A 10,125-nucleotide genomic window follows, 5' to 3' on the forward strand; every position below is an offset into this window, starting at 1 on the left:
CGACCTGTACTATGAACTCGAACATGGGTTACCATATATTGTGAAGCTTTGTATATTGGACAAACGCGGAGATGTGGTAATAGGAGGCTGACAGAACAGAAATATTGGCTAGAATCCTCGTTTGGCCATTTGCCACCTAGCTGCAAGATCTGTGGTTGCACCACTGTATTCTCCGATACTTCCATTTTGTTTCATCATTGGAATAAGGAGACCAGGGAAGATGTAAAAGCTTGACATATTGTCGCTCATGACAACATGGGTATGAGCCAGGTGTCGGTTATGCTTGTGCACATTTCTGCCGTCGTCGCCGTCGCCGTGAGGTTCCGTATCAAGTCCAACGGTGATAAAACCGTCGCCGCGCGCTACTTAGCCGGCAATCGCGGCTCAATGTGGCTCACGCCAGGGAGGAAGGCTGGCCAGAACCGCGCGGTTTTTCGCGCGCGAGGCACGGGGGCGAGGTGCTGGGGACGGAGAAGTAGGTGGGGAGGAGGGCTGCGTTCCGCTCCGTCGGCTACTGCTCACGGCGTGGCCGCGCGGGCGCTGTATATTGGAAACGATCTTCGATTTGGGCGCAGTGCGCGGGCCTCATCTTCAAACGGATCTGCGATGGGGACAATGTACATGCGCCGAGTGCCGGTAGCTTCGTATGCGCTGTGCTTTCGACGTTTAGTTCGCGTAGAAGCGAGCGCCAGCGCGAAGGTGAATTTGCTGGCTGCCGCTGGTGCGCTTTCTTACTCCAGCGTTTTGACGAGTTTCCGCGGTGATCGAGCAAGATGTGTTCATATTTACCTGTGCGCCCGTGACACTGTGCTTGTCTATTTAGCTAGTAAGCGAATGTTTACAACTTCATGCGGCCCATTAAATTACTATCCTTGCTTCTACCAGGGTCCTTCAATACTTTCTTCTGGTCATGAAACTCCCGCCGAAGTTTCATATAGGGACAAAAGCTGCCACCAGAGGCGCCACTGTGAGTAGAAGGGCACCGATATGCCGCGCTTGGAAGGGCAGTCGCGCGTTCGAGTGGATGTTTGCCATTAAAAACACCTCGCCCACATTTTTATTTCACTGTGTCCGCTAACTGAACATAGCAGTGCTTACTCTTGACCAAAAACGATAGCATGCAAGCTGTTTATTACTTCAAGTCATTGATTGTTAGCAATCGTTCACCCAAGGCTGCCCGTCAAGTGTTGCAATTTCGCTTGTGCTCGTACCTATACCTACGTTTCTTGATTCCTGTCTAGGTGATTAAAATTGTGCTTAAATTATACAGTGCAACATGACTAAGCCTAGCTGACCCACAGATTAACGTTGCTTGAGCAAGAAGATATGGTGCGCCCTACTGCGCGCTGGCGGTCCGCAGCGCTTATTCTCCTGTTAATTGCCTGTTTATTCTGGGGCATCGCGAAGCTCCCAATGGGAATTTCGCGCGCAGAACAGGTACGTCTGAATAAAGTCATCTTGACACTAATTGCAGCAGCAGCTGTGAACTGCGCATGCTAGATATAGGTAATACGTGCGGTTTCTATGCGAAAGTTCTTGCATTTACGCATACAAATTTAAACATGATCAGTTCAAACCTGCGCGAGTGTTTTTTTTTTTCATCCATTCACATTTAATGTCGCAGTGACCATCAGTTCAAGGTTGGCGTTTCACTTAGTCGACTGAAAACACCACCCGAGTCTTTTTATAAAAATGCCAGCCCAGATTGAAACTAGCTCGGAGCTTCCATCGTCATTAGGTCATTAAAGGCAACATTTACCGATGAAACTGAATTAGTATATTATTTTTTTGCATGTTTCTATTGTTTGTCTTTATACTCAGTTTTCTTAATCCAATTAGACCCTAATTTTTGTATTATTTTTTCTGCCTAACAGAAAACAAGTTTGCGCAGGTCTTTGTGGATAGCATTTTGACTTGTGCTAACCACGCTACCCCTTGCACGACAGTGTCTACTTAGTAAAAGGGCGGTATGGAAGGTATGGTACACGATTATTAGGGAGTAATTACTAGCAAGCGTCAAGAATGCAAAAGTGCCGCAAGCACTAGTACACATATGGTTGCAATTAAGATTGCGTTTGAGAAAAGGTGGTGGATAGAGGGAATGAGACAAAACACCAGGAAAAATAATTTGTCACTGCTTTCATCTCTCCTGTGGCTGGGCAGGATGAACGAGCACCATCACGAAATAGTCTGATCCTTTCGCGTGTAAAAAATGCAAACGGCACTTAATTAAAAAAAGTACACCTAAGTACAAAGTAACTTCAGCCGTAGTCCGTACAAAATGTGTTGCGCAGCCAACACTGGCCGAGGAAGTACGGTCGTCCAGCCGGATGTTTTCAACAATTTCCATGTGCACATTGGCACAGGCTATATGTATTGTCCACGGTGCACACTTCTAGGTGCTCGTCCACAATTTGCAGAAGGCAAAGCAGCTGGTCTGATGGCACTTCCAAAAACCCCCTAGTCTTTATTTCGGTCAGAGCACTTGGCTTTCGGGAGGTGCTCCTCAGTGTTTGGAGGCAGTCCTTGCAGCTTATTTTAGCAAACTTTCTTGCAATCTAGCCACCAAGGTAGTCCAAAATGCAGTCCTTCGTTGACTCCGGACGATTGATATCTTGCATGCCAATCATCCGGCTCCAGTAGTACATCGTCCAAAAGAACTGCCAGGGTATCAATATGAAACACAAATATCTTGCTGTATCACTCAGTGAATGACATGAGTGTGAAATTTTAAGCACCAGACAGCATAATAGATCTTCACTGCATTTAAAACGAGAGGTGTATGCCTATTAGCATCAAATGGTTAGACAATCATTATAACATTTCTATACAGTGCACAGCTACTCTGCAAGTTCTTTTGGTGTGTGTTATTATAAGGTTTACCTGGTTAGCAATAGGTTCTTTATGCTGAAAGAGATCTTGCATTTTTAAGAGCGGGCGTGGCCCATCTTCATTTTAGTCAGCGCTATCACTTTTTCGCTTGGGTCATTAAGCAAAAAGTAAGCACATTCATTGCAAATGCCGCGCTTCAAGTAAACCTCTAAAACACAGACACTGTCGCGATTTATACAAAAAAAACATCAGGAATGGGGGTTTACTGCACTGAATTTGTGGACTTCATATTTGCCTTCATGATGCACTGATCTATAATGAGCATATCGCGGCCCGATAGCTTCTGAATGGTTTCCTGTATGCCACGTTTTTCATTTGCCTGCGCCTCCGCTTTTGCAAGTTTCCGCTGACAAGAATGAAGTTGTTGCTTCACACTGCGAAGTTGGTCCTTCACCCTTTGCAGCTCTGAGGCAAAGCAAACGGCGTGCTCAGTTAGGCACTCTGCATCAGCACCGCCAAGGCGATTTACAGTTCGTACTTCATCTGCAAAGAGTGACCAAGAACGAATATCGTAATGAGAGTGATGCCAGTTTGCCTGCGTAGTGAGCAAGTAGCATACTCCAAAGGTGTGCACCAGACTTACCGTGAATTTCTTCTTCGGCTGCATCAGTGACGTCTGCAGTTGCGACAGTCGCAACTTCGGCTTCAGCGCAGTTTCAAGATACCGCTCGCAGCCTTTTTGCAGGTGGGCGCCGTTTCGGTGCATGCGAACGTTCTTTGTGCTTGGACAAGTACACAGATACGCCTTGGAAAATCCTCGGAATGGCGTCTTCTACCAGTTTGGGTCGATCGCGTGGCAGTGACACAACGTTTCCATTCACTGTACACACGTCCGCACGAACAATGTCTCCGGCATCAAAATGTTTTTCGCACACGCGAAAGTACTTCGATTCAAACGAGAACCCGGCAGTCTCTTGTCGCGGGATTGCTCGCTTCCACCTGTCGCGTAGTTCCGGGTTGGTTGGTATAAACAGAATAGGGAGACTTTTTCGTCGACGCCCTTGTATCCGGAGCGGCCGCCTGGCTCACAACAAATGTTAGGAATCACTGCTATGGGGAATTAGGAAGTGTCGATGTCACTGCATGGAGAGACACGTTCAGGCGAAACAAAAAACAAACACGCACAACAGCACGCCGCGCCGACACTCCGCTTTCTGGCGGCAGCGGCCGCCTTCCCCGTCGCCCTTCAAGCGACGCCAGCGCCGCGGCGCCCCAACTGCGGGCGCTATATGAAGCTCTCCCATAGCGTTACGCGGGAGTTTCATGACCAGGAGAAAAGTATTGAAGGACCCTGCTTCTACTAACTTGCTATCGCAATCGATGCTTCGCCTTTCGGGCGAAACTGCGACTTTTCTTTAATGTCTCTGTTTCTCGCGGAGTTTGCGCAGCGCGCACTACGCTTTGACGCCGTGCCCGTTTTATTGTATATTTATTACGTGTTGCTTCAGTAAACTTCAGTTGATTATGCAGCGCTTCTCCGGCCTGCTTTCTGTGCCCTTTTCTACGTCTTTTCGCGCTGCTTGAAAGTTTCCTAAGTCTTAATGCATACTAACTCGACTAAGTCGCCCAAGTTTTGGTAGTAGCACCTGTTTTCCTTGGTACACAGACACATGCGAGAACGAAGTTCTAATATTTATGGCTCACTCCTCAAATCATGCTCACATGGCTCCGCCTCCATTTCTTTCGTGAAGGTAGGTCTTATGCTCCTGTATGTTACAGGAAGTCTCAGGATTATGAAAACGTGAAGGGGCAAAGCCGATGAAAGAAGACAAGACGAGTGCTTCAAGTTTCGTCTTTGTCGCTTCCCCGTTCCTTGAACAATGACACACGTCAAATCGCGCAGTTCGTACTTTCATTGGTTTAAGAGGTGATCAAGTAACTCTGACTTGGTACAGCAGTTCCGGCATCCTCAAGGAGTTAGTTCCAGGCCATACGACACGCCTTTCTTTTCAGGCCGACTTTGCCGCAGGTCCATGACTGCTTGTAATATATGAGCAGAAGTCACATGGACGTCTGCAACATTGCAACAGGACTCAATAGGCGGCTTCAGTTGATTAATGTCATGTATCAGATTCCCGAAGTGTCTGAAACGGTAGAGCAACTGGCCGGGTATTCGGTAGTAACAGGCCCGACGTAAGAACCGCGATATTTTTAAGTGCGCAATTTGATATTTATAGGTACATCAAAATTCTTCCTCTGTAGTAGAATGTTCTTACCTTTAGGTGGCGGGCAATCTTTTTAAGGCCATTCGCAGCCCTTCTTAAAAGCATGTAAGATTATCGCATGCTTGGTGACGTAGATTTTAAGTCACAATGTGGCGCTCAAATTTATATCGCCAATGTGTATTTTGGTATTTGCAAATTCAAAGTGGTAAAAAAATAATCCGCAGTCTCCCTAGATGGTGTCTCTTGCATATGAGGAGTTTTCCCCAAGACGTTAAAATGAATCGGCAAGTAATGGTCGACCACAGTAATAATACGCTGGCAAAATGCTGCCGTAGCATTCCGAAGAGCAACGTAAACAAGAACGGGGCTCCGAGGGATGCAACACGCTTGCTTTTGAAACGTGTAGCCTCCAACGCTGCTTTTATTGGCAGTAGACTCGGCCAGTTGCTGTGAAATCGCTTTGGTTTAATAATTACGCACGCTTGTGCGTGCACTTCCGCAGCGTGGATGGCCACAAGGGCATTAGACGAACGTGGCCAGGTACTCTCGCAGCTTCTTCTCGCGCTCCCAGCTTGCACTGCACGCCCAAGTGGCGTCCGAGAGGTGCGTGTCGAACAGCAGCCAAGCAATCTTGTTGCGCACGGGGAGCGACAGCACTCCGTCCACCTGCCGCCAGAGATGGAACAAACATTTATTGGTTGGCATGCTTGCGTGCAGTTTATTGCCTTGCAACTTCGAGGTAAGCACAGAAATCAGTAAAAAAAAAACGCTAGAACTACATATATTATGGCAGAACGCATCGCACGGTGGCTGTCCACGGTAATGCGAATAGAAATCGAGCACTCGTGCAACGGACCATATTCTTGAAGTCACACTTATTTAACACGTGTAGTGGTAATTCTGACACTTCCGTTGCTTCGGCTTCACGCCTTTTATTCCGACATCGTCTCACTTTGCTGAGGCACTCGCGTTTCAAGGTCGCCCCTGAGCTTGAAGGCATGACGACGAATGTATGACGCCGATGCAGTGACGATGAAATGACAAAGAAGGAATGACATCGATTGAACGACAAAGACGTATAACGACGACGGCGCGACGACAAGGAGATGTCGATTCCTAAATTACGGCGAAGATATGACGACGACGACGTCACCACGATGACATGAGAACAATGAGATGACGACTGTATGAAAATGATGGAGTGACGATGACGACATGATGACAACCGCATGAAGCGGGAATGACGATCATGGAAGGACCAATATTGCGTGAAGATGACGGTATGACAACGGATGTATGATAGCGTCTGTGTGAGGATGACGCAATAGTGCCGATGGCATGGTAACGCCGGCATAATCACGATTGAATGACGGGACAGTATGATTGCGATAGAATGACGAGCAAGGAATGACGTCGATGTATCGACGAAGGTGGTATGACAACGATGGTATAACGAGAATGGGATAACGATGCTCAACTGACGGCGATGGCGAAACGAGAGCTTGACGAGATGACATCGTGGCAACGGTATGACCATAGGCGGAAAGTTTTCATTTTTCCGGGGGGGGGGGGGGGGGGGGGGGGGGGGCCTGACCAGTTTTCCGAGCCCCACCCATGTATGCATATATATATATATATATATATATACATAACCTTTACTAACAGTTACACTGGAAACTTCCTGTGACCTCGAAAGATTGTTCACTGGTGTGACGAGCTTATACGAGTGTTTGCAAGACCTCAGAGTAGGAGACAACTCAGTTTTACAGCCTGAGTCCCCTCGCACCGCCAAGAGACTGGCTTCTCTTGGTTGAGCCATGCGACAAGCGGTTTCAGTTAAACACGTTAGGGAGATACATGTGTTTTGTGCGTATTAAGTCGCACAAGTGCACATCTATGAAAAAGCAATATAACGCCTTGTAAAAGATTTAATGCAATAGATACAATCAAGAAATATTTTCCTGACGAAAGATCAGTTATTGAGAAGATAAGACTTAAAATACATAAACATTAAACGGTATTCTAACAATTTCTGACCACAACTTATGGCTAGAATTATTAGCGTAAGTATAATGTGATTCCATAACGCCATAGTTTCATTACATGTCAAAGCATGCCTTATGCCACTGGTTTCGTTTATTTTCCGGAGGCAGAACAAAGGATTATAGAGTAAAAATTATCAGGTGCCCAAATAAATAAACATAATAACAAATAAATAAATAAGACAGCGGTATCTCGAAAGCGCGAAAGGACTCGATAGCAAATATAGGAACAACGTGGATTGTGTTATTGAGAGGCAAATGCAGGATACGACAAATATAAATTAATAAGGAATATGCACAGATAGACTAGGGAGTTTCACAAATAGCGCAACCACGCGTCTTTTCTTACCCAAATGCCCTCACTCTGCTTGCGCTGTTCTGGACCCCATTTTCGTTCCTTTGTATAACTTTTTGCATTGTTTTCTAAGCCAAGTGGTTTGCTTTGACTTGTAAGTTGGTGCCTTTTTCTCTCCTATTAAAGACATCAGTTCGTTGTCTGATGCGATGATTTCAACATCATTAAAAAAGGGCATTTGATCTGGAAATGAAGTCGTCGGAAATCTTATTCAAATTTAATTTGGCGGGACAGTTCTTTGTCTGCGTGAAAAAATTGCCAGATGCTTCAAACGGGCGTGTCATGTCGTCGACCGCAAGTAGATTTTCAGTCACTGAAGGCAAGAAAAGGACCTCTCAAAAAAATTTAATTATGTGGTTTTACATGCCAAAACCACGATCTGATTATGAGGCACGCCGTAGTGGGGGACTCCGGAAATTTGGACCACCGGGGGTTCTTTAACGTGCACCTAAATCTAAGTACACGGGTGTTTTCGCATTTCACCCCCATCGAAATGCGGCCGCCGTCGCAAAAGGACCTCTCAGATGTGGTCGACGAGACCGATATGGACAACGCAATTTTTTTAGCTTGGCCATTTCCGGCAAAAGGTTTCGCAGGTGTTCGCCCTTGCCCCCCGTAAACATGTCCACGACGTCCCCAAATGTGTGCAATGATGCCGACCTTTACTGGCTTAAAATTTCAATCAGCATATCTCTGTCAAAAATCAGGAGTCCTGGTTCAAGGTCGTCACCGTAGAACTACGTTATATATGCTTCGTCTTCCTTCCCTATGGCAAGCTGCTTAATGTGGGACTTATGCTGCCACATATCAGGTGGATACCTGTTGTTTAACGAAGACAGCACTGTGTCAAGTACTTCAGAGAACCTCTGGCGGTACATGTCACTCGCTGATGGAAACACGTGAGCTGAGGAACCTTCATAATAGCGGCGTGGGGTCTTCTTTCGCCTAGCGGCTAGAACACACGGGTCCTCAACTTCTACTTTTCCTGCCTCTGCCATACATATGTGGGTCACGCGCTTCATTTCGAAGTTAATCTCCGCCGAGTTCAAGCTTGGGCCATCCGAGATGGCTGGGGTCCCTTCGCGTGCGATGTCTCCCCGCGCGCCTAGTGTTATGTTTCCGCTGGTGCTCATACGGTGGAAAATACGCTTTCTTTTCATCGTCAGACGGGTTCTGGTGAAGTACCGATAAGCGAGGGGCTCACTATCGGTTTTGTCGTTGGTGCTCATGCTGTGTTTGTAGCCGGTCCACATTGCCACATCCGCAGCCGCGGTAGAAGCGAGCTCGACGCCTGTTTTATACTTCTCCTTTTATTGCGACTGCAATTGCATGTATCGACACCCCAGGCAAGTTTTCGCTGTCGTCGTCGCTGTGATATTCCGTATAAAGTCCAACAGTCTTAAGAGTGAGCAACCTATACGCTGTGGATGGGAGAAAAAGCGCGTAACACTGAGCCGAAAAGGATGGCGGCTTGATCGACATTACCTTCCCACGCCGTCAATATTCGGGTTAGTTGGAGGTCAAATGCGCGCATAGGGAGGAGAGCACGCGTCTTCTCATCTAGCCCTGCCGCAGCTGCAAATTACTGTGTGCGGTTGACGCTTACGCGGCCCGCGTGCCGTATTAAATTGTTGGTAATCATTGGGGGGTGCAATGATCTTTTTTTCTGAGTCCTAGTAGAAGCTCTGATGCGCATGACTGCTATTGATACTGATTTCGAGTGAATCCGGCATGGTCAGGCTTGGCCTCACTTCGGTTACTAAGGTATATATATATATATATATATATATATATATATATATATATATATATATATATATATATGACCTCTGCATGCACGTTGCGATGTTTCCATCCTCAATAAATGCTGTAAATTATTATGAGTTTTGTTTTCATGAGTCGCTTGCATTTCCTACAGGAAATAGAAGCAATGCTGAAACACATATCATTCACGTGTATTTCACACACCGTTGATAAAAGACTCTGCCGAAGGGGTCACTGAAGTCTGCAGGTCTTTTTCAGTGTCAAAAAAGTGTGCAAAGCATTTTGTAGCGAGTTGAACATACCGCAACATATTGATTCTCTAGACATAGACTATCCATATCATTAGAAATAATTATTAGTTGGCTAGGTCTTTCTCTTTAAAAAAATAATAAACTTTGTCCTGTGTACACATTGAAATATCATGTGTCTCTGAATGGTGTTCACACTGGAAATTTAAATAACATGTTGGAGTTAAAAAATACGGATGAGGGAGCCGCCGTTGGAGCTTCTAATGCGCTTGTTTTCCTATTGCCAGGATTTTCAGAAATAAAGCGAAAGTATGAATAAAAGCCGTGCCCGTCCGCGTCAACAATGATGCAGTGAGCTTTTAGCCACAATAACATTGTAAGGGAAAATGTAGAGGCAACTGAAAAGAAACCTTAAACGGTTTGGGTAACAGGACTCTGCTACTGACATTTTAGGAGCGGGGCTTCGGCATCGCCGTCCTCCCCCCCGTAGTCGGCGCCTATGGGCATGAAGACGATTGGCACGATGCTAGTCGGATGTCGAAGTTACGATGATAACGATGGAACGATTGCGTCGGCATGCCGACGACAGTATGATGACGATGCAGTGAGGACGATAGCATGACAACCGCATGACGCCAATGGGACAACGACGAGTGTAT

The sequence above is a fragment of the Dermacentor silvarum genome, chromosome 7, assembly GCF_013339745.2.
Source record: "Dermacentor silvarum isolate Dsil-2018 chromosome 7, BIME_Dsil_1.4, whole genome shotgun sequence".
NCBI classification, from domain to species: domain Eukaryota; kingdom Metazoa; phylum Arthropoda; class Arachnida; order Ixodida; family Ixodidae; genus Dermacentor; species Dermacentor silvarum.